Source organism: Phocoena sinus, chromosome 3 (genome assembly GCF_008692025.1).
Source record: "Phocoena sinus isolate mPhoSin1 chromosome 3, mPhoSin1.pri, whole genome shotgun sequence".
Classification (NCBI taxonomy): domain Eukaryota; kingdom Metazoa; phylum Chordata; class Mammalia; order Artiodactyla; family Phocoenidae; genus Phocoena; species Phocoena sinus.
Window position 1 is genome coordinate 38251510 of NC_045765.1, and position 25816 is coordinate 38277325.

Below are 25816 nucleotides of genomic sequence, written 5' to 3' on the forward strand. Positions count from 1 at the left end.
CTGAGAAGACTAAGGTTTCTAGAAGAAGAAATTCTGACTCAAGACTAATAGAAATCCTGCCTAAGCAGCCAGCCTGCCAGCCTGCCCTACACATTACAGACTTGCCAGCCCCCATAATCATATGAGCCAATTTCTTAAAATAAATCTTTTATATATTTGTATGTATATGCATGCAGATGTATATATATTTATACAGATACGCATATATGTATTTATATCTGCATATATACATGCATATATATACAAATATATGCATATATATATATATATATATATATATATATATAAATAACTCCTATTGGTACCTCCTAGAGGTTTGGTTTCTCTGGAGAATCCTGACTAAACAATGTCTAAAGTCGCATTTACTATTAAATAAACTTAATATAAAAAAAGACAGTGTTTACTCTGGCCACAAATGGAAACTAATAATAAAGGGAAGGAAGAGTGGATTCAAAGAGACACAGTAAAAGATCTGTAATCTAGGTAATTCCATGGGAATTCCCTGTTACTTTGTTAAGGAGGTTGAAGGAGGGGAAGGAGTACAAAACTACACCCACGGTTTTGGCTTGTTGAGTACAAATAGTAAATAGAGTGAGCAGTTTGGGAAGGAAAGGTGATGAATTGAAATGTATACATATTACATCTGTGATGTTTGCAAAAATCTGCAGGTGAAGATACCTAGTAGGCAGCTATGCAGCTGTATGTATGCACATGTGCCTGGATTTTAGAATCAGATCCAACCTAGATGGAGATTTTGGAGCCATTCATATATAAATAGTATTTGAAGACATGGCAGGAGATATGTATATTAGTTAAGACATTAGTTAAGACACAAACTGTCTGGAGGGTATTTATTGGCTCATATGTCTAAAAGTGCAGGATATGCTGGCATTAGATACAGCTGGGTAAAGATGTCCAAATGTTCAAATGTTCAACCATCCAAATGTTACTACCAGCAATCAGTCTCTCTCCATCTCTCATCTCAGTGTTTCTCTCCCTTTGAGGTGGGGAAATGGACACCAGCGCCTCCTGGCTGACATCCTACAAGTTTAGTACCCTCCATAAGAAAACAACATCTCTTTCCAAATAGATCGAGCAAAAGTTCCATAGCTGAAATTTTGGGCTGTTCCCCCAGCTCTTATGTGGTTCACTTCTCCTCACTCAGGTCTCGACTTAAATATCAGTTTCTAGTGAAGACTTCTCTGACCACACAGTCTAAGATAGCTCCCTACCTCAGTCACTTATCTCACCTTTATTCCACTTTATCACTACCTGATATTATCTTGTTACTTTATCTATTACATATCTGCACAACTAGAATATAAACTCCATGAGCTCAGAGATAATTTTGGTCCTATTCACATTGTGGTTTCCCAGTCTCTAAAACAGTACCTCCTGGCACATATTAGGTGCTCATTAAATATGCACTGAATTAATAGGCTCTGATCGCAGTGAGAGTATTTACACCAATGAAATGCCACAAATTATGGTTTTCCCCCCCGAATGCTGGTTGTTAAATATTTACCAGCACATCAGAATCACATGTACTGAGAGCGGTAGAGATTTTGTTCATTCCACCAAAAGTAATCAATTTGCTTTTACTAAAGGAAGGGTGGATAGATACTGGGAGAACAAAAACAGCTGATGACCGCCATAGTAAAGTTGACCAGGAAGTGTTCATAAACCAAGAGGAGAGATATATCAAAGAGAAATCCTGTAGGACACCAACATTGAAAGAAAAGGTGGGTGAAGAAGAAGCCTCAAAGCACATAGTGAGAAGCAAATAGAAATAAGAAAATCAAGTCACGGGTGTCACAGAAGTCTAGGAAAAATCGAATTTCAAGGAGGAAGAAATGGCCCATTCTAGCCTATGCTGCAGAGATCAAGGTAGCCTAAGGTAGTAATTAAAATCTAGGGTCTTTATTTGACTGATGAGATGGCACGATTCTGACATCCATTGGTCCACATTTCTCTATTGGGTAGATTTAATACATCAAAAGTCACTGAATAAAAGGCACCTAGCTCTTTTTCTCAACTACTGGGGTTTTCTGTGCCTACAGAGTAAAAGCAGGGCTCCATACTTTATGTGGCTCATTGGGGTACCATTGGCACAACAGATCCTACTCTTCCTTTGGGTGATATCACCTTCAAAAGTCTCAGTTTGGGAATGAAAGACAGAGGTACCTAGTGATGCTATAGAAGGACTCCCATACTAAGTTTCCAAACTAAGTTTCCAGCTTAGACTGGAGACCACTGTTAATTTTGTGTTTGGGGTTATTTGTTTACTGTAGAACTACTCAGTCGAGAAAGAGGAAGGTTACCTGATGCAGGGCTGAGTTTGCCAATTGCTTCCTATTTGCATGTCCCATCTCTCCATCTAAATTCGAAGAGTCTGATCAGGAACCATTAATATATGGACCTAGGAAACAAGACCTACATCACAGGTCCCAAAACATACACTTACCACTAAGCTCTGTGACCCTACTTAAGTCACTGAACTGTTCTAAACCTCTGTTTTCTATGAGAATAAGAAGGGTTGGACTACGCCATTTCAAATGTATCTTCAAACTCTAAATTTCTGTTTCTGTATTCCCAAGTATCTACCACTATGTGCAGTGTTTCAATAAATATCCGCAAAAGGATTGAAGGGTGAAGAAACAATATATTATCTAGCCATCATATCAGTGCCAGAAAGGAAGGGGTGGGGAAAACATAAGGCAAGCTACAACCAAGAAAATTAACATCAGACCACGACACTGTAATTCATGGATTCAGAACAAGGACACTCTCTCTTGGCCCCCACCTGTAAGTGGTTTATTACTGTAAATTCTAGAAGGCCCTCATATAGCAGTCTTATTTATGTCATGACCCTACCCCATGGACAGTTTTGTAGCAAAGCAACAAAAAGCTCCTTCCTTGCTTTCAGCATTTCTCTGGCCACAATTCTCACTGGAATGGACCCCCATCACTGGCACTGGCTAAACTGAAGAGATGATTTGTATCAATCAGGTCTCTTTGGTAGAAAGCAACAGAAATTGACTTAAGGGGAGAAAAAAAAAAAGCAATTGTAAATCTATTGTGCAGCTTGCAGAATAAAAGGAAGAGTTGGTTAACCAAGCACAAGAAGGACAAGAACCAGGCAGCTCAGGGATATCAGTCACTCAGGATGTTTTCTCAAGAGCGTTGCTATCAGACGACTCAGCTTTCTTCTATCTCGATGTGTCTCTGCTCAAGATTCAAATGCTGGGGAGAAAAAGGCTGATTGGCCTGTTCTGGGTCATAAACTTACCCTTGAGATCCAAGAGCAGTGACTCTTCCCAGAAGAATGGTGTGTATACAGTCTATGTATATGTGTGTATATGTATGTATGTGGTATATAAGTATGCACAAATATGTATGTGTGTATGGCACATGCATGTATGTGCATTTACGTACGTATGTGTAGCTACATCTGTATCTGGTATATGTGTATGATTCTGTATGTGTGAGATTGTTGGATATGGACGTGTAATGTGTGTTTATATGTACACATGCACATGTGCAGGGAAGAACATGCTGGGAAGATATAGTTTGGGAAAGTTTTTAAGATGTTTTTGAATTTCAGTAACATTCCCTACCAGCTATGTAACTAGCTATATAGCCTATTATCTCTAATCTTTGGTTACTCTCACTTATAAAATGGGAATACCAATACCTACTTTGCTCGAAGAATAAAAAAAAGACAATGCATGTATGCAGTAGCAGTAAAACTGGCACAATAACCTCAATAAATAGGAGTTAATATTCTTACTATCTTATTATCTCTGAGAGAGGCTATGACGTTCATAAATAGGTCAAAAAAAGTTCTATTCAATCTCATTCTTTCTGCCCCAAGAGCATCCACATCGGGAAAGTCACTCTTGTCCCCATCCCCAGGAGGCTACTCCCTCACTCTCAACTCAGGGTCTTTGCTAATGTGCTTCTTTCCACCTGGAATACCCTCATTTCTTGCAATCCCACTCCTAAATTCTAACCCCTTCAGAGCTGGGTTTCAACCCATCACCCCCAGTAAGGCTTCGTCGAACCCCTCCAGATCTCCTGCTCCTCTGAGTGACAGCAACCCTTACAGGAGAGATGGTGTGGCCATCCAATAGTTGTGGCCACCTGGGGTGCTGCGCTGAAAGGAATTCTGAGACTGAGGCCAGGTCCAGAATCAGCAGGCAAGAGTGCCATAAGAATCAGAGTTTCTGGCAAGGGTGCAAGAAGTAAGTGCTGTGACCTACTTGGCACGTGGTTGTGATGCCTACTCTTTGATTGCACAATGTGTTGGACTGTTCACTAAATGTTCCATGTGTGCTCTTCCCTTGAAACCAGGAACGCCATCTCATGCTTTTTATTTCTGTCCCACTCTAGTGTGGTGCTGAGCACAAGGCAGGGGATCAATCAAGGCTGGTAGGAGGATGAAATTCATTCCTTGACTGGTAGCCAAAAAGCATGAGGTCATGTACTACAAACTGAGAGCATCTGGGGACAATGAACAAATGCAATCCCACAACCTTCTCAGCAGGGAACATGGGGACAGTGGTGAGATCGTGACTTTTTGAGTTAGACAAAACTGGGTTAGACTTCAGCCCACCTATTAAATGGGTGGCCTTATGGCCAAGTCATGTAACCACACTAAATCTCAGTTTCCCTGTCCAAAAACAATGGGACTAGCAATATCCACACTGCAGGATCATTGAGAGGATTAGAAAAAAATCAAACATTTAAAAGACTTGGTCCAGCTCTGGGCAGAGAAGCAGCATTAAGTGCATCTGAGTTTCATTTTAAGATATGAATAATGAATTTGAAAAGAATTCAGAAAGTACTAATAACATCAGCATTTTGTTGTCATCATCGTATGGCAATCTGGTTTTCCTGGAAGACAGTCCATATCAAATCCTCCTTGGATCATGCCTGTGTAGCTTTTGTGAGGAACCCCTTCTTCTCCTCCCACTTGGCCTCTAGCATGACCCTCCAGGAAATGCTCTGCCCTCTCGCCACCCCCTTGGCAGGTAACTTGGAGCTCTTCCCACGAGCACAATAGGCTCTCTTCATGAAGTAGGAGTGGGGACTGGAGAGTTCAAACATGCTTTCCACTGAATCAAGCCTGTATTTCTCAAGCGGGAGCTTAGCATACTTAGACGTGTGAAACATCAGCCAGTATCAACAGTGACCCTGGATTACCCTTGCTTATGTAATTTTCTGGGGAAATCCAGGGCATTAAAATCACTAACCACCCGGCATCAGTTGACATAGTGCCTGCTTTTAGAGCTAAAAGTCAATCTAGGATAAACCATACATTCCAAGCCATAGATGGAGCATTCATTTTTTTAAAAAGCACCTATTTATTGAGAGCTTACTATATGCTAGGCACTATGCTAAGAATTTAATAGACATAGTCATACTTTATCCTCCCAACAACCCCCAGTGGTAGTACAAACTATCGCTTCTCTTCAAATCTGTACAAAACCCAGGCATTATCTGAAATAGTGTGTTTCAGAGGTAATTAAAATGCACAGGGATATTACTGCCCCCTAGGCTATATCTCTGCCCTGCCAAACATCCAGCACTATCATCAGGAATCCAACGGGGAGAGATGCCCAGGGGCAAAACTCCCATTCCTGCTCCAGAGCCCCCAGAGACTTCCTCCTAGAAAGTCCATTAGCCTTGGCAGGCATCGCTGGTGTAAATCACCACACGGCACTCAATGAGAATATACTTATTATAACAATTGCTGCATTGCATGATGCTCATGCCATCCGGAAATGTAGGTCTAATTAGCTCTAAGCTGCAGAAGATTTGAGTATGGTAGTTTCATTTTGGCTTAATGCTCGGTGCCTGGTGTAAAATCTGAATTTATTACTCTTTTTTTAATCATTTCTGCATGGCTCAACCAGTCGTATCAAAACTACTGCATGTTATAGACTTTAAAAAGTGATTCCCTGTAGGCATTTTAAGGTATAGGATACATTATGGGAAGATATATATTTGACAGCATTCTGTTTATTACTCAGTTCTGCTACATTGTTCATGAACTCAGTGAAAGATATTCACAGTGGTAAGTAACACTTTATTCCAGGAAGAAGAAACACTGGGCAACTGCCTTCAGTAAGTACTAGAAACAGCGTGTCTGCAATTACGTGTCTGTAATTACAGGACTAATGGGCAAATGCTTTGCATACTCCATCAAAACCCTCAAAAACAAAAGAGACGGGGGCTTCCCTGGTGGCGCAGTGGTTAAGAATCCGCCTGCCAATGCAGGGGACACAGGTTTGAGCCCTGGTCTGGGAAAATCCCACATGCCGCGGAGCAACTAAGCCTGTACGCCACAACTACTGAGCCTGAGCTCTAGAGTCTGCACCCCACAACTACTGAGCCCATGTGCCACAACTACTGAAGCCCACGCATCTAGAGCCCATGCTCCACAACAAGAGAAGCCACCGCAATGATAAGCCCGCGCCCGGCAACGAAGAGTAGCCCCTGCTCGCCGCAACCAGAGAAAAGCCCGCACGCAGCAACAAAGACCCAATGCAGCCGAAAATAAATTAATTAATTAATTAATTTTATATTAAAAAAGAGTGCTTTAATGCTACCTATTACCATATATATACATATATCATTTTCTTTTGCGGTACGCGGGCCTCTCACTGTCGTGGCCTCTCCCGTTGCTGAGTACAGGCTCCGGACGCGCAGGCTCAGCGGCCATGGCTCATGGGCCTAGCCGCCCCGTGGCACATGGGATCTTCCGGGACCGGGGCACGAACCCGCGTCCCCTGCATCGGCAGGCGGACTCCCAACCACTGCGCCACCAGGGAAGCCCTACCCTATATTTTAATCAAAAATATTTTTCCATTAAAAGTAGTGTGTCTCGGCAGTGGACAATCTATGTTACATTTCTGAACATTTTAAAGAACCAAACCCAGGTAGCCTCAACCCTCCTACCAGCTGTTTGGAGATGGAAAGTGAAGACATCTTTGTCATTTGTTCTCACGTTTGTTTCTTTATTCTATTTGTGTCTGAACTAGTGCAGCTCTGTTCCCTAGCCATCGAAGGAAGCCAGCTCAAAGAGGTCCCACTTCCAGGAATGACCCCAGGCACTTCCTAACTCTGCTCCACACTTGCTTGCTTGGCCTCAGTCTCGCTAATTTCTCTCATTTATGTGTTGCTCTTCAGCTCCCTAGGTTGTGGCTCTGGTCAACTTCTCTGCTTAGCTCTCAGTCTGGCTTTAACTCAGATACTCACCTTAGGATTGTTCTACAGCCCTTGGGTCACTCCCAACCTATCCCATGGAACCTGAGCCTAGGCCCAGTGGCCTAAGGACTCCAACTGTCTGAAGTTCAGGCAACATTTTTGAGGAGAGGAGGTTTCAGGTAAAAAGTAAAGTTAACCGAGGCAGCTGACCCTACTCAATTCCTGTGCATATATAGGGTCTTCGGTGTGGGGTCCTTTCTGCTGCCCCTCACAGACCTCACCAAGGTCTATGGAGCCCAGAGCTCTATCCTTCATAATGGCTGAATATACAGCTGGGGCAAGTATGGTCATGGGGAAGCTGACCCAGAGTCTTGAACTCACTGAGCTACCAAATCAACCAACTAGGGCATCACCTACCTTCAGAACTGTTCTTGTGTGCAAATAATTCTATTATCTAAACCCCTTTTCATTGGATATCCTGTTACATGCAGCCAAAGCACCCTGATTAAATTGCTAGAAATGCTACAATCTTCCATTCTCAAAGTATACAAATAAGTAGAGAAGAATGAACACGGATTTGATAATTGGACCTTGGATGCACATCTTAACTCCCTCAGTAGCTCAACTTGATTTATTTATCTGTCTCCCTACTGGACTGTAAGCTTCTTAAGAGTCTAATCATTCCTTGTTTGGAGAGAGAGTATACTAGAGTCTTTTACAAACTCAAACATCTTGATTGGAATCCAGGCTCTGCCGCTTACTAGTTGTATGACCTTGAGCAAGTATTTAACCACTCTATTAAAAAAAAACTAAGAAAAATAGTAGGTACTATAATACCTACTTTATAGAAATGTTGTAAGATAAACTGAGATAATCCATGTAGTAAACTACTTAGCACAGTACCTAGCACAATGTAAGAATTTTTTAAGTTAGTAGTATTAGTTTTATATATTCACCACCCACCTAGAATACATCTTGTCATTTAATAATAGATTGTTGAATGAATCAGTGAGACAATGGAGGAATGAATAAGTGCTTTGCCTCTGTTGCTTTGAGTATCCCAGGAGGCATAAATCTTAGAGGCTTGAGACACTGAAAATCAGCTTGTGGTGTGATGTAACTTTTAGAATCATAGACTTTTCAGCTGCTTTGTATCAAATGTAATGGTTCCTTAGCCATTTTTACCAATGTCTAGGAAAGATCTGCCCAAAAGCAATGTGTTGTCTTCTTAGAAAGCATTCTCTTCTTGCTCTTGTCCCCAAGGACACAGAGCAGAGATGCCTCCTACTTTCATGCCTGTTATCAGCTTTTCAAAGCTGAAAGGCCGGCTCTGACTTCTGGGGCTGGGCCTCAGCTGACCCTTTCCATCTCCCAGCCTTGGGAAGCTGTTGCAAGTGGTTGGTTGGTATCAGCGGGGGCCACAGGATACACTGAGTTCTCAGGGTTGAGAGCAGTGGGATAGCAGAGAGGACACCTCAGACCGAGCAGCAGTGTCAGAGCAAGCATGGTATTCAAGCTTTCAGTATCCAGGCACTCAGCACATGGAGCGGGTGCTGTGGAACACCAGCCCTCCTCCTTCTTCAGGACCAGCGTATTCACTCCCATAGCCGCTGGGAATACTGGCTACTAAAAGCTTTAAGCTGAGTCCCTCTCTGAGAATTGCTCTCAGCAGAAGGAAGCTGCCTTGCCCCAAATTTTGATTGTTCTCCAGTAGCAGCCCACATCCAATGACTGCTCATTTCTGGGATTTAGTCTCCTTGCCTTAATTTGGGGCAACCCAAGGACTATCCTAGTGCTGAGGCCGCAGACTCTGCTGCGATCACCAGTCAGTTCTACACCTACCTCCACCCCATCCCACTTCTTCATTGCCTCACATGTGTTGCTCCCGTGAACAAGCCCCAGGAAATCTCCTGCACACTAGTCACGGAGTCCACTTCCAGGAAATCTGACCTAAGACAGAACTGTTTTAAGTGTCAGAGATACTGCAGTGAATAACACAGAATTCTCATGGACCTTACATTGAGGGGAAGAAAGACGAAGGGAATATGTGAGAGAAACAGAAACAAATAAAAATACAATATGTCACGGATAAATACAATGAAAACAAATGAAACAAAGTAAGGAGAATGAAAAATGAAGGGGGTGCTGTTTTCTGGTAGTCTCATCAGGGTAGGCCTCTTTGATAAGGGGCATTTGAGCAGAGACCTGAACGAAGTGAGTGAAGCATGTCGATATCTGAAAGAATATTTCAGGCAGAGGCAAAGGCAAGTGCAAAGGGCCTGAGGAGATGTGTTTAGCGTATTTGCAGAATAGTGAGAAAAACGTGAGTGGCTGGACAGAGTAAGAGAAGGGAAGAGGGGCTTCCCTGGTGGCACAGTGGTTAAGAATCCGGCTGCCAATGCAGGGGACACAGTTCGAGCTCTGGTCCGGGAAGATCCCACATGCCGTGGAGCAACTAAGTCCATGTGCCACCACTACTGAGCCCACGTGCTAAACTACTGAAGCCCATGCACCTAGAGCCTGTGCTCCGCAACAAGAGAAGCCACTGCAATGAGAAGCCTGTGCATGGCAACAAAGAGTAGCTCCCACTCGCCACAACTAGAGAAAGCCCATACACAGCAATGAAGACCCAATGCAGCCAAAAACAAATAAATAAAAATAAATAAATGTTTTAAAAAGAGAGAAGGGAAGAACAAGTTGTATGGTATGTTTTTAATGATTCTTCTGGCTGCTATATGAAAAACAGATTGGGACAGGGGGCAAGGATGGAAGTAGAAAGACCAGTTAGGTGGTTAATATAATACTCAGACAAGAGATAACCAGCTCCAGATAACCAAAGAATCTGTGCATCTTCTTACATGCAAATCTGTAAGTTATGCAAGAAAACACACCCGCCTATGTACATGCCCCAGTTAGTTAAAAGTTCAGGTCCCCCTTTAAAGGTTCTGGTCACCACTTCTAATGTGTGTGTGTTTGTGTGTGGTGGGGGTGGGTGGGTGTGTGGGTGTGTGGGTGCGTTGGATTGGGTGGGGTAGCGGGGAGTCCTCCATACATCCAAGCAATTCTCCAACACCAGATAGGTGTCCTACAATTCAACTCAATTCTCATACTATCTACATGGACTTAGCAGCAGATTCCATAGGTTAAGGGCTCATGCCCACAGGACTGCCCCCTCAACTTTAGAGACCATTCACAAGCCCAGATGCTTCTGACTGACCTGTGCTTCTGACAAACCAGCTACAGATCAGAGGTTCCAATGACACCCACTTTGGGTTCAATTAATTTGCTGGAGTGGCTCAGAGAACTCAAAGAAACATTTTACTTACTAGATTACCAGTTTATTATAAAAAGTATATAACTTAGAATACAAATGAACATCCAGATGGAAGAGACACATAGGGCAAGGTATATGGATCGTGGGGCTTCCATGCCACTCTCCCCAAATCTCCACATGTTCATCAACACACAATCTTTCTGAACCCTGTCCTTCTGAGTTTTCATGAAGGCTTGATCACATAGGCATGATTGATTAAGTCAATGGTGATTGGTGACTGAACTCCATCTCCAGCCCCTCTTCTATCGCCAGAGGTTGGGGGGACACTGACAGTTTCAACCCTCTAATCACCTTTGACTTCACTGGCAACCAGCCCCCATCCTTAAGTGAATTCCAAAAGTCACTTCATTAACCTAACGAAAGACACCTTTATGTTCTCTTCACTTAGGAAATTCCAAGGGTTTTAGAAGCTCTCTGCCAGAAATGGGGACAAATACCAAATATACATTTTTTATTATAAATCACAATATTATACCCTTCAACCCACATTTCAGAAGATTACCAGCTGGAGGAAACTACTTTCTCCAGAAGTGAGTTATCCATCACAGCAGGTATTTACCAAAAGATCCAAGGACAAAATAGTTACAAAGGTGCTAAGTAATCTGACTCCAGATATATATAATTAAGGTAGTGGCAAGATTTGTTGACGGATTAGACATGGTTTTGAAAAAGAGGAAGGAAGGAAGGAAGGAAGAAAGGAAGGAAGGGAGGGAGGGAGGGAGGGAGGGAGGGAGGGAAGGATAGGGAGGGAAGGAGGGAGAAATGGAAGGAAGGAGTAAACAATAACTCCAAGATTTAGTCTGAGCAACTAAGATAAAAGATACTATGGGGAGGGCTTCCCTGGTGGTGCAGTGGTTGAGAGTCCGCCTGCCGATGCAGGGGACATGGGTTCATGCCCCGGTCCGGGAAGATCCCACGTGCCGCGGAGCGGCTAGGCCCATGAGCCATGGCCGCTGAGCCTGCACGTCCGGAGCCTGTGCTCCGCAACGGGAGAGGCCACAACAATGAGAGGCCCACGTACCGCAAAAAAAAAAAAAAAAAAAAAAAAAAAAAGATACTATGGGAAGAGATGGCTTTAAGGGAAAAAACAAAATTGTTAAATTTTAAGCGTGCTAAGTTTGAGTCACATTTAGACACTTAAATGGAGCTTTGAATAGGGAGTTGGGACTGGAGTTAAAAAGAAAGGTCCAAGCTGAAGACATGAATTTGGTCGTTATTGGCATACATGGTATTTAAAGCTGTGAGTCTGATGAGGTTATCAAGAATGTGAGTGTAGACAGAGAATTCAGGGCCTGGGAGTACTCCAGTATTTAGGAATGTAGGTGGTAAGAAGGAACAAGGAAAGGATACTGAGAAGGAACAATAAGGAGATAGGAAGAAAACCAAGTAAGTATGGTGTCCCTGAAGCCAGGTAAAGGAAGTATATTATGAAAAAGGGAAAGATCAACTGTTAATCAATTGAGCAAGATGTACCCTAAGAATTGACATTTGGACTTGGCAATATGGAACTTAATTACCAGCAACTTTAACAAGAGCTGATTTTGTCAGTGGTGGGGACAAAAGCCTTCATGGAAGAGTTCACGAAAGAATGGCAGAAGGGGAACTCCAGTTGAATAACAGAATGGCCTGAAGTTTTGGGTTAAGACTCTGAAGTTAAGCCCAACTTCAAAGAGTGCTGTGCTCAATTAGTGATGTCTGCCATGAGTACAGGATAGGAAAACTGTGGTATTTATTATACATATTTACTATTCTTGTTCCAGGATATATAGTGACTCATTCCATACTTTCTACACACCATTTTATGCTATCATCCATTTGAGGCACTCATTAACAGTTAATTTAATATTGTTCCAATAAACTGCTAGTTTTTCAACATCTAGATGTTCTTGAGTATAAAAGGATGTTTTATTAAATTATATACTTTAGTTGGATAGTTTTAAACCAGTTTCCAGTGTACCATGTAAAGCAATTTATGAGATACTGCAGTATCCTGAAAGAACTCAGGATGTCTTAAAAAGATATCACATCTCTCTGAATAATTTACTAAGCAAAGGGGCTTAGAAAGGGTAGAAAAATCAACATTTGTCTATACAGTGCACACTTGCATTTCCTGTCTCCCTATTCCCTGGGAGTCAAGACTGATAATACACATTTGCATATATAAATATATCTTTTGTACAGTTATTTCATTTGCACTGAAGGTCAAATAAGGCTGCTCTGTCAAATGACCACAATGTACAGGAAGAGAAACCAGTAGGAACAGGAGGTACACAGAAATATTAAAACTTAATTCAATGACCAACTGATTCCCATTAAGACCACACTTGCTTCAAGTCTTAGGCTTTATCCTAGTCTCGAAAAGCACTCACTCCCTGGGAAAATATTTCCTTGCTATGGTTTTCAAAAGTTAATTTCCCTTTAAATTTGCATGTTTGCACTCTAACACATAACTTCTCAGAGTTGGAAAATGTCTTCGGTTATCTTGTTCAAATATCTACCCTCTGTGATGAGTGAATCCTCGGTGCAGTGGCCCTGACAGATGGCCCTTGGATCTCTGGTTAAACACCTCCAGTGATGGACAACTAACTTGATCTGGAGAAAGCAGTTCCCTCCAGCTGTCATTCTTCTGAAATGAGAGTTGAAGGGAGGACCTGGACATTCAAATAATTGAGGAAATATGCACATAGGTGGGTGTGTTTTCTCACATAACTTACAGGTTTGCATAACAAGATGCTCAGATTCTTTGGTTATCTGAGGCTGATTTATTTCGATGATTCTCTGATTTCTGAGGCTCCAAGACAGAATAAGCGTTCTTTATTTGTCAACTAAATGGCCTCCAACTATGCCCAGACATGAGGGCTCCCATTAAAATAAACTCAAGGCTGTCTGATTTTTTTTTATGTATATATAAATCTATTTATTTATTTTATTTTTGGCTGCGTTGAGTCTTCGTTGCTGCACACGGGCTTTCTCTAGTTGCAGCAAGCGGGGCTACTCTTTGTTGTGGTGCATGGGTTTCTCATTGCGGTGGCTTCTCTTGTTGCGGAGCACGGGCTCTAGGCGCGCAAGCTTCAGTAGTTGTGGCACACGGGCTCAGTAGTTGTGGCTCGCGGGCTTAGTTGCTCCACAGTATGTGGGATCTTCCCAGACCAGGGCTCGAACCCGTGTCCTCTGCATTGGCAGGCGGATTCTTAACCACTGCGCAACCAGGGAAGCCCAAGGCTGTCTGATTTTTAAATCTCTTTTGTTCCTGGTCTAGCACACAGGCATGTGGTTGGGAGAGTGAAGGGACAACTAGAATAACCACCTCCTAGTTCTCTAATTATGGACCAATAATCTCCTTTATATTCTGGTGTTTTGTAGCATGTTTATGGTTTTCATCTTAAAGGCTGAACAAAAGCTGACTCCAATGGCTACAAACTCATGAGGTCCCAGCCACAGGCCTCAAGCAAGGAAACAAACAGAATGCATGGGAACCCAGTTTCTCAGTTAAATATGACAATGGTGTAGAGTCCATATGTCTCAGGAAAAGTGGGATATTTAAAAGTCTCCAGAGTGCCCTGTCAAATCAGGATTATCCAGGACCCACGCAATTGTTCGTTTTTCATCCTCAGTGAAATGTCATATGGATTCTGTCCTTTCCTTATGCTTAAAGATGGAGAGCCAATTGTTTAAGCCTGGTGTTTTTCATTAATTAGGTCTCTGCCACCAAAGCTTTAAATGAAGTCATCTAATTTGGACTTTGCTTAGTGGGCTACAGAAAATCAGTATTAATTAATATTTATTATTAATTTTTATTTTCCATATGACTCAGCCAGTCTAGGAGAATAGGGCTTTGAAATTTTACAAACCGATTCTCCACTGATAAAAGAAAGCATTAGATTCATTGTCAGGAGTGAGCAATTTCATAAACTGGGCCTAGGTACGCCCCAAGCAAACAATGAAGAGCAAGAAAGTGAAACACAAATTTTGTTTTTCCACCCATGGAGAGATGGGGTGAGAATGTGTTTTAGTTCATCTGTGGATTCTAAATGCTGATTTACAGATTCAAGTATCAAGATGGCATTCTCTTTCATTCCAAAGGGAAAAAAGTTTTAAAGGCCAACAAAGCAGTCTGGTTATATCCATCATTACCCTTAGTTAATGACCTACTTGTTAGTTAGCAGCTACTGTTGCCAAGGAAAGGTACCTGGTTTCTAATAGTAGTACCTCATTCTAGTTGGAATGAGAGAACGAGAGAAATCAATGGCCTGCCTCAGGGCCATGTGGGTGAGTGGACTCAGCTTGAAAAGAATGTGCTTTTCTTCAGTTACCTAGAATAAGTGTAAGTCTCTGCCTCGGAAGAAACCTAAAAAAAAAAAAAGAAAGAACAATCTAGTACAGGGTTACCCTAAAACTGGACAAAGCCAATTGTAAAGAAGCAAGGTTATAAGGAAAGCATTTCCAGGGCTCACATTTCCTTAGAGAAGAACATGAAATATAATTTTGACAACAAAATGCCAATTTATCCATTTCTTGTGAAAAACCTAACTACTGAGCAAAAAGAAAATATTTGTGCCAGTGTGATTGGGGCATTCTCTTCCTGACATCAAGCCACTTGGAAAGTCAGACTTGGGGATTAGAAGGGGACCTGGAGCTCATGAAATCATAAGGGAAAAAGCTGGATAAATGGGATCTTTAATGGCCTCCATGTGACAGTGACAAAGATCTTGCCAAATGGACCATACGTTGTCAAAGCCCTTCAGCTAGAGCTCCTTACGTTCATTGCCACACTAGCTCTAACCTGCCACTAGAACCAAACATAAAGAAACAAAAAACTAAAATCAAGCATCTTCCACTGGTCTCTGAGCAGTCCACAGAAAGTTTAGCTGCTTCCTTTCCAGATGATTTGGAGGCAGGGAAATAGCCAAGTTCGCAAGCATAAGCACAGATCCATGTATTCAGAACAGTAAAGACACAAAAGACAGATTAAAAGTGCAATCTAGGAATCCAGCAATTTATGCTCAAGTCCTTGAATTTATAATGACATTTTGTAAAAAACAAATTGGTTACATACAGAGGATGTTAGGAACCAATTCATTATCTTTATGGTAGATAAAGAGAATCAAGCATCTCCTATATGAACCGTACAATTTGGTAATCAAAGAGTAGATGAGGGGAAGCATCTGTTTATAAATTTTCTAGCTAATAAATGAAAGGGAAATGATAGAATTAGACATCCCCATTTAGCAATTCCCAGGCATTGAGCATTGGCTGATGTTAACATCTAAAAAAGTGCAAATATCAGACTTCATGTGCCTCCTGGTGAAAGAACTCAATGCCACCTACCAAATGGATTGAACCTGAATCTAATGGGGTCTCTGAATATAGTTCCCAATTTGAGAAAATACAGAGAACATAGGAACTGTACAGTGAGTATATAATCAGCAACATCCATAGTATAGGAAAATCTACAGATGAAAAGGTAAATTGGAAGAAAAAGAAAGGAATGTATGAGAAACCTGTAGATTACAAGAGGCTTGAAAGACATGTCAAATTTTTTAATGGGCAAGACTAAACTAGAATGTCTAGCGATGCTCACTTGGATGGTAAAACTATAAAGGATGCAAGGAAGAGATTGCTATAAAAGTCAGGATAGTAGTTACTTTGGGGGAAGGGGAAAAGATCAGATGGGGCACATAGAGAGCTTCCTGCGGTAAGTGACATAGTTTTATCTCTTGACCTCATGGTGGTTAGAAGGGTGTTGCCTTCTAACTCATTAAACTACACAGCTATTTTGTGTTACTTTTTATATCTGTTTGATTTAACAATCAAGGGTTTGCAGAATGGGCAATCTACTCTTCCTCTTTCTCTTTGGCTTTGTTTTATGGGTACCTGGGCCTGAGGAAGGCTTGACACCCTCTATTATAAGAGACTCAGCCAATCACTGCCCAACGTCAAAATATTTTGGAACAATTACATGACGGGCTATGTCCATTTTAATTTGGTGATTTGGGTCTCTCCTTGACTGACACCTCTTGGGGCTACTCTGGCCCCAAAGCAACATTTCTAAGAGGTCCTCCAGGAATACAAAGCCAACTCAGGAGACCTACTAGGCTTTATATCTCAGTGGTGACAAATAGGACCGGTAGTTTGAGATGGCTGAAGTTACTGTCTTTAACAATCCTCCCTCCCACGGACCAGAGTGTGGTGGCAATGTGTCTGTTGGGAAAAGGAGAGTGATGTCAGCATCCCAGTACCTTATCAAGATGAGAAAAATGATCTCATAAAAGCTAGTCAAGAAATTAAGCACTGTTTAGGATTCCTGCTTCCAGTACCAAGTAGCAAAGCTACAAACAGTTCATAAAAGCCTTCCAGGGCATGTAGTAGGGTTGGGGAGGTTGGTGCTAAAATACCCTGAAGAACAGGGGAGACAGGATGACTTCAACTGTATCAGTTTCTACAGATCCCTATCCAGCCCCCTTTCACTGCCTGAGCAGGCCTTGGCTGCATATGTGTCTACTTGGCCCAATAAAATAAGAGCTCTGGCATTTTCCTCAGATGAGCCCATCTCATTCTCAGGCAGTTGGCAGCCAATGCCTGGATGCAAGAGAACTGGTGCCTTGAAAGCAGCAGTGAAGACCTCGGCTTTGATCCCATGAGGTCTACCCACTTGGTTTTGTAGCTCCCTGCCCCCAAATAATTTCTGACCATTATTTTTAATAATGATGATGACAAATTATTTTTGAAGTTCATGGCTCAAGAACACTTGGGACTGGCTTATATTAAATTGGCCAATAAAGTGCCTTGAGTCAAGGTAAATTGTAAGGGAATGCAGAGATTTGGGAGTGTGGAGCATGGGAGAAGAGGGAGCTATTAGAAAGAAATCTCTAAACACAAAGCACTTTGTAAGTCTTCAAAGCACTTTTAAAGTCAATCTGACATGTAACTAGCTAAAAGCTAACGAAATCGCACATGTATATCCTACACCTAGACCTCATTCACACTGGGCATGTAAAATCCAAAATGCGAGATTTCATGGGCGCTGGAACACATGATATGTCTGCCTGTCAGGAAGCTGATAAAACAAGACTTTTGATGACCTCAGTCCGTGGCACCCTGGGGCACAGACAATAGCTCTGCCATACCCAAGGCCCTGTAAGTAAGTTTGGACTCCATTTCTTCAGGGGATAAAGTCTGTGGGCTCTATGATAATAATCCCTGCATTAGAAGCCAGTTTGTCCAATACCCTCAGTTTATCGATGGGGGAACTATAAAGTCTAAGGCGGGATGTACTTGCTTAAGGTCACTGAAGTAAACACTAATTCCATCCTCCCCTTCTTCCTGGATGACAAAACCCCAATTTTGTTTGGGTAATCATTTGCCATACAGCCATGTGCTCAGAAGCGGAGTCCACTGCTACCCCCAGAGGAAATGAACCATGGCTGGTCAAAGCCAATCATAGCCTCTCAATACCCTTAGCAGTGATTGGTTAGGCACAGATATATGACCAATCCGGGCCAATAGGATCTGGAGATAGTCTGCTAAGGAATTTCTAAGAAGTACTTTCCTCGAGTAAAAACAAGAAAGAAGAAAAAGAAACACTCTTCTTCTTCACGGGATACTATAAGGTCTATATATGACACCGGAAACTTCTATAGCCACTGTACAACCATGACAGGAAGGGCAAGCACAAAGATGGCAGATGCTATGTGCTCAATGATGTCATGAAGCTGCAACTCTGGACTTGTTACGCACGATAGTAAGTATCCTTGATGTTTAAGCTCCGTTTTTATTTTTTTTATTTTTTTTTTTTGCGGTACGCGGGCCTCTCACTGCAGTGGCCTCTCCCATCGCGGAGCACAGGCTCCAGACGCACAGGCTCAGCAGCCATGGCTCACGGGCCCAGCCGCTCCGTGGCATGGGGGATCTTCCCGGACCCGGGCATGAACCCGCGTCCCCTGCATCGGCAGGTGGACTCCCAACCACTGCGCCACCAGGGAAGCCCTGTTTAAGCTACTTTTTACCGTACTCTCAATTTCTTGCAATCTGAAGCATCCTAGCTAATACAATCACAGAAAGTTTTTGGCAGAGCTGGGATTAGAACCAGCTGTCATGATTTCCAGGCCAGTGAAGGCCTCTACTTACAGGACTGATGAAGTGTGTGAATAGCTGTATAAATCTAGGTTATGCTGCAGTAAGAAACAACCCCCAAATCTCAGTGGTTTACAACAGCAAGTTTCTCTTTCTTATTTTGTAACATGGCCATCAGGGTTGGCTGAAGTTCTGCTCCAGGGACCCAGGGTAATGGACAAACTCTTTTATGGAATATTGCTGGTTTTGTGACAAAGAGAAAAAGAGAGCATGGCAAACCCTGAACTGGTTCTTAAAACTTCTGTTCAGAAATTACACATATCACCTTCATTCACATTTCATTAACTAGAGCAAGTCACACAGTGTAGCTTGATAGTTTCATATCAGTGAGAAGGGGAAAAATGACAATTTCGTTACATAAACACCACATTTAGTTTATATTTAATGCTTCTAAGAAATATTTAAGCACCGTGGATAACTAAGAGGGCTACTGAATTGTTGTTGTTTGTTTGCTTGTTTGTTTTTGGCCACACCGCACAGCTTGCAGGATCTTAGTTCCCCGATCAGGGATCAAACCTGGTGCCCTGGTAGTGAGAGCACTGAGTCCTAACCACTGGACCCCCAGGGAATTCCCTACTGAATTGTTTTGAAAACATCTCTGAACTCTAGGATATTTTAGGAAACACAACTGCCATGCCCTGTTTATAATCAACTCTTTTTAAAAATATCTTTTCATCTTAGAATGATTACGTGTCCATTAAAATTTTTTGCCATACTGTGTTACATATTTGAATGCTACTGTGAGAGTAGATCTTAAATGTTTTCACCATAAAAAACAAATGGTAATTTTGTGATGGGATGAAGGTGTTAGCTAATGCTATGGTGGTAATCTTTTTGAAATATATAAATGTATCAAATCATCACGTACTTTAAACTTATAAAATCTTATATGTCAATTATATCTCAGTAAAGCTGGGGGAGGGGAATATTTTTAATTTCCAAATCATTAAAAGTTAAAAAAAAACCTCGGTTTTCCCAATCCCACCCACCATAGATAACTCACTAATAATATGGTGTATGTCCTCCAGTCCTTTTCTATGTACTATATATATTCACATGTCTATACACATATGTACATTTGTACATGTATTTGTGGTTAATTGAAAAAAATACCATTTTACACAATTATACATGGTATTTTGGACATTTTTGCTTGTAAATATATAGTGAAGTACTTTACTTCTTAATGATTACACAGTATTCCATTGTGTGTATATTACATAATTTATAACACAGTCTCTCCCAGGATGAACATTCTCACCATCACAAATAATTCTGTACTAATCATTCTTTTACATGTAGATATAGATATCTGCGAACTCCTATGGTATTTCTGTAGAATAAACTCCAAGAAGTAGAATTGCTAGGGGAAAAGGCATACATATTCAAAAATTTCATAGATAATGCCATATGACTCTTAAAAAAGATTACACCAATTATACCATTGAACTGGTGACCCATTGAAGCCAGCCAACAGTGTATTGAACAGTGATCCTTTTAAACAAAAATATGTGCTAAGACCCTAGACATATTTATAATGGTCCCTCTTAATGAGCTTAAATCTAGTGAGGGAGAGAAAAGAGACCTCAAAATACTAAAAATACATAAACACCTAGCATAAGAAATTGGATCAGACACATGCTGAGATAAATGCAAGGAAGCAGCTCTGCTAAGGGAATGTTCAGAGAAGGGAAGCGTATCAGTGTAGGGACACGGAAGCCTTGCTGAAAAGAAGCAATGTCATTAATTACAATTGGTAGAATGGGGAGCTGAGATCAGGTTGATGGCAGCACTGGGAGTGGAAGCGATAGCTTTTATGGGCCAGTGAGCTCACAGGGTTGGTGTGCTGAGCTAATCACATTAGGGTCAAGTCTCTCCTTCAGGCCAAGATTTTACATAACAGTCTGCCTTGGGTCATTTTCTGCAGACTGTCTTAGCAACAGGGGATTGGTCTGAATGGCCAATCTAAAGAAGTGAGGCTAGAAGAATTCTGCCCTCCAAATTAGAGCACCTAAGCTATAAGCACCACCAATATAGCTCAGCCATTTCATCCCTGGGAGAAAAAAAAAATCAATCAACCCAAGGATATACCCAAATCCCTAAAGGGTCTGGATTGTTAGGTCTCTCCTGAATACCTTAACCTTTAGCTTTCACTAGAATCATAAAACAAATAGACTAACACGAGGCTATCATTAGTCCCTCTGTAAGCCTGGATTTCCATGGAAAAGACCAGAACCAACTCCAAGCTTAGGGGTCAGGATAAAAATGCATGATACAAATGCTGCCATGTCCCCTTTCCCAAGCCCAAGACATCTCTGATCACAACACCCTTTTCTATTAGACCTAGAAACAGCCTCAGAATTCTTTTCAACATAGCCTTCCAAGCAACCACTACCAAGCAAATGGAATTGGTACTGGCATCGAAACCTATCTGTCATCCCTGATTTATAACAACAAATTAGCCATTTCCTCATCAGGCATTCCCTCCCACCAATTACTTCTGCAACAGTAAGTCTTTCTCAGAAGAAGCCATAGGCTTTGGGACCTCATACATACCTGAATGGTCCACACTGGAGAGTGGGAGAAGGCTAACCCACCTCTCCCAGTTTTCCCCACCACCCCTATCCCACCACAGCCTCCACCCCTCCAAGCCCCCACTTTCTTATAAAAGGGTTTGCCGTGAAGATATTAGCTCTTCATCTGTTTTTCCCCCCCACCTACAGGTAGTTACTTCATTCATTATTTCAACAAATATTTACTGAGTGTCCGCTATGTGCCAGGTTGTGTTCTACAGACTCAGGATACAGCACTGAAGAACACAGACAAAATCTCTGCCTGATCTTGAGGGGAAAGACATAGACAAGAAGCAAGGTGAATAGGTAAGTGCATAGCAGGCTAACTGCTAAATGCTAAGAAGACCCCAAAATGCAGGAAAGGGGAATGGAGAGTATTGGCAGGTGGGAGGTGGATAGACATTTTATAAAGGGAAAACTCTACCTGGGAGTTGACATGTGACAAAAGACCTGAAGGATGTAAAGAAGCATGTCACAAGGAAGTGCCTTCTGAGAGAGGCCCTGGGGCAGGAGCCGGTCAGGAACAGTGAAAAGGTTGAGCTAAGTGGACAAACTGGGGAGTATAGGAGGGAAAGTCAGAGAATGAAGGAAGAGGATGATGTGGGGATGAGGTGGAGCTTACAGAACATAAAGGGTCTCATAGTGGGGGTCAAAAGAAGGATCACTCACATAGGTCATCTCTGCCTGCCTTCACCAAGGTTCTGGAAGACAAACAGTAAATACATTATTACAAGTAATTTACCCCAAGTGTTACAAATGTGGCACATTTATAAAGGGGTGGAGGGGTACAAGGTGCCATGGGAGATACAAGAGGACAACTTGATGGCATCTGGTAACCTGGGAAGACTTCCTAGAAGAGAGAACATATAAGCTGAGGCCTGCAGGATAAGAAGAGTTTGCCCAGCAAAAAAGGGAAGAAGAAAGTACCAAGCAGAGAGGAAAGCGTGTGTCGAAGGAGGCTGGAGAGGCTGAGAGAAGAGCTACGCCCTCATAGCACAGACAGCAAGGGCAGAGGGGTGAGATGTCAGCCTCGAAAAGAACCAGAACCCTCAGGCCCTTGAAGTGCTTATGAAGGGTCTTTGACTTCATCCTAAGCAGAAGAGGAAGCTTTTGAAAGGTTTTAAGTATAAACACAATCTGTCTTACCTTTTTTTTGTAAAAGACTACCATGTCACCATCCCTGCTAACCTCTTAGATCCTTGAAAACACACTAAAGTAAATTTTTTTAAAAGTCGGCCCTGCTTCTTTTCTAATTAGCCATCTTGAAAGCCCACCTTTCATTTCTGAACTCCCTTCCTGGTCAATGGAGCTGCTGCCGCCTGACTCATCCTTGCAAAACAAAGCCTTGCCCACTCTTTACCTGTCCTTTACCTGGGATAGGAAGTCCCAGAGATACTTCCTAAAGCAAGGCACGACATGTATGTACACTTCTCAGAGAGTGAGGAAAAGAAAAATCTCTCTTCCTCTTTTTGCTTCAGGCTTTTTCCATACAGAAACTCAACAGATCAAAACCATTTCAAACTGGGATGAAACCATATGTTTTCCAGAATCACACATTGTTTTACAAGGTTCAGTGACTTGAAACCGCCTTTCTCTGTTGGTGGAAATGAACCAGACTTTTCCATTTGCTATCTGGGTTCTTTACATGGAGGCTAACTAATTCATTCGTTACCTGTATAGACAACATGTAAGGTGTCACAGATGACGTGGAACATACATAACATCAAAGACGACATTCTTTCCCTCTGCCTGAAATCATTTTGAGTCCTGTTTTTCTCAAAAAAACAGCATTTATGAATCTCCAGGCAGCAGGAATTTGTTGTTGCTGTTTTGTTGTGTTCTTTGTATTCTAAAGTTCTTGGTATATTCCATACTCCAAATTAGGCCTCAAAAATGTTTCTGATTAAAAATTTATACAGCTCATGACAGCCTCTTTCTAGAACATAACCCCTAACTAATTCATGCTCACTTACCCTGCAGTTTTCTATTTATAATATTTTACAATTTTTGTGTATTTGTATTATAAATTATTAAATGACATCAAGGTTTTTATTTTGATGAGAGAATTTCTGATGAATTTGACAGTGTAATTACTTCAGATCCTGCTCTGGATTGCTGGGAAAATATTTAATTTTATTTACCTCGATGAATAATTAAAGCATGTACGTGGTGGGCTCTGTTGCTGTGCCTTCTAGCTTCTTTCTTCTATTCGCTTCTCACTAATTAAAATAGTGATGCTTATATGAGTAGTGGCTTAAAAGAAATAATTACCAATTTGGGGAGGAAGGGAGGGGAAGATGAGAGGAAGGAGGGAGATGATGACAACTTGGCTCTGTTTTAGTGTATGTTTTTATGGCAAGAGCAAGGAGGCAGAAGAGCCATCTCCTTGTTTATTTAGTGAACTACCCTTCCAATTCTAGGAAAACTTCTTATCTATGAGCCTCCTCAACTGAAAGAGCAGAAATGATAATGACAATGAAGGCTAGGAAAATACACCACAACTCCATAAGGCCCAGAAGATGATTGATTATTATATGTGCTATCATATTGGGTTCATGAGTTACATGTATACATGATTTCCATTTGGTTATCATAAAACTCCTAGAAGGTAGACACAAGGCCAACCTTAATATTCCTCCTTGACGAAGTTGAGGCTCAGTTTGATGAATAGCCTAGTCCCACATCACTGGAAAGTATGAGGTCCCAGCTTTCCTGACTCTTAATCCACTGGGATTAAGGACTCAAGGAATAAATTTTTTCTCACCATCTGATTTTAAGCAATCCAAAATAACTGTTAAAAACAAGACAACAGCCCCAAAATAGAGTTGCTTATGTTAAGCCCCATGTCACCAAACCAAGATTTAACTTAATTACAGTTTTCGCTCGCCCAGAAATGAAATCTTAAACCAGTCAACAGGAATCACCTGATTAGCATTACTTAGTTAATCTGCCTGATAGATCTCTGTCATCCCCTAAAGGAAAGTAACTTTGCAATAACCAATCCAATGTTTTGCCTAGTAAAACTTCCTTGTTCCTGCTCCCTTCTGCTTGTAGAAGTCTTTCACTTTGTATAGCTCCTCAGAGCTTCTTTCTATCTGCTAGAGAATTGTTGAATAAAGCCAATAAGATCTTTAAATTTTACTCAGTTGAATTTTGTTCTGCAACATAATAAACATGTTATTAGGCGTTCAGTATATCTTACCCAGAGAACGTGTGTGTGTATGAATTTCGAATACTAAAACACTTGAGATATCAGTGGAAATAATACTGATACTTGTACTGTAGATCAATACAAATCACTGCTCCAATCTAGACCTCAGTTTCCTCATTCAAAAATGGAGACAATACTGGTATCCATCTTTTAAAGTTGCAAACATTGAATGAGATAGTACAGAGAAACAACCCAGTAACTCCTAGCTATTCCTATTGTTCAACGGCATATAGAGTTAAATATGGTACTGCGGGTACCAACCACATCTTAGCCATCTTTGTATCCCCAACCTGGAACACAGTACAGCGTATTCAATAAGTGAGTTGGATGTATGACTGAGTGGCTTTGGCTGGTCCATGACCAGACTAAAAGCTCCTGATTACATCATAAGGTCCTAGAGCGCAGGACATTACCTTGTTCTTTTCCCCAACTCAGTGCATTGCTTGAACACAGATGATGCTAAAAAATGTCTGCTGAGTCTTACTAGAAGAGAATACTCATATCATCCACACAAAGCCCAGAAGGGTTTGGCAGCAGCTTTTCCCAGGAGTGTTGCCTGAGGCAGGGGCTATAAAAATCCTGGAAGTGCCAAGGCCACCCTTATAAAGAACAGGACATTGTTTGGGGCCAGAACCCCTAGTGAGCAAGGTCTTTTCCAATCAAAGGCCCAGTCACCCGCCTGTGTTCCACAAGCCCCTGGGGCTCAGCAGTCATTGTAGAGCGGGGGGAGGGGGGGGGCCGCACTGGGGGTGGCAATGCCCACCTCCCAGACTGTATTGATTAGCTGCTCCATCTGCCACTCTGCAAACAAGCAGCGCAGGCCCCCATTGGATGAAAATGTCACCCATGGTAACATCCTCACAGCTGGTGTCTGACCACAGGACCCTCAGGGAGGGAGTAATCAGATCCTGAAAAGCAGTCAACCCACACCAAGCTAAATGAAAAATGAAAAATAAGTGTCTATTTTAATCTCCTCCCTCTCTTCTCAACCTTGATCACCAGACCTTATTCCCAAATTGCACTGTCACAGCAGGAGACAGGTGGCCCCCAAGGCAGGTTGCTGGAGGGTCCTAAGAATAGTCTGTGGAATTGTAACTCAGAGACCTCCCCTGGCTGGTTCAGCAGCTGTAGAGAAAACACACTGAAACCCAGCTCCAGACACCCAAGACTTCATCTCTTTCCTTAGAGATCTCTCTGTCCCTGCCTCTCTTTCTCTCTCTCCCTCTCTCTCCCTCTCTCTTTCTCTCACTATCTCTCTTTCTCCCTCCCTTCTCCTCCCCTCACCCCTCCTTCCCTCTTGGCTCTCTCTCCCTCTATCTCTCCATCTACCCCCCAAAGCTCCCCCCATCCTCC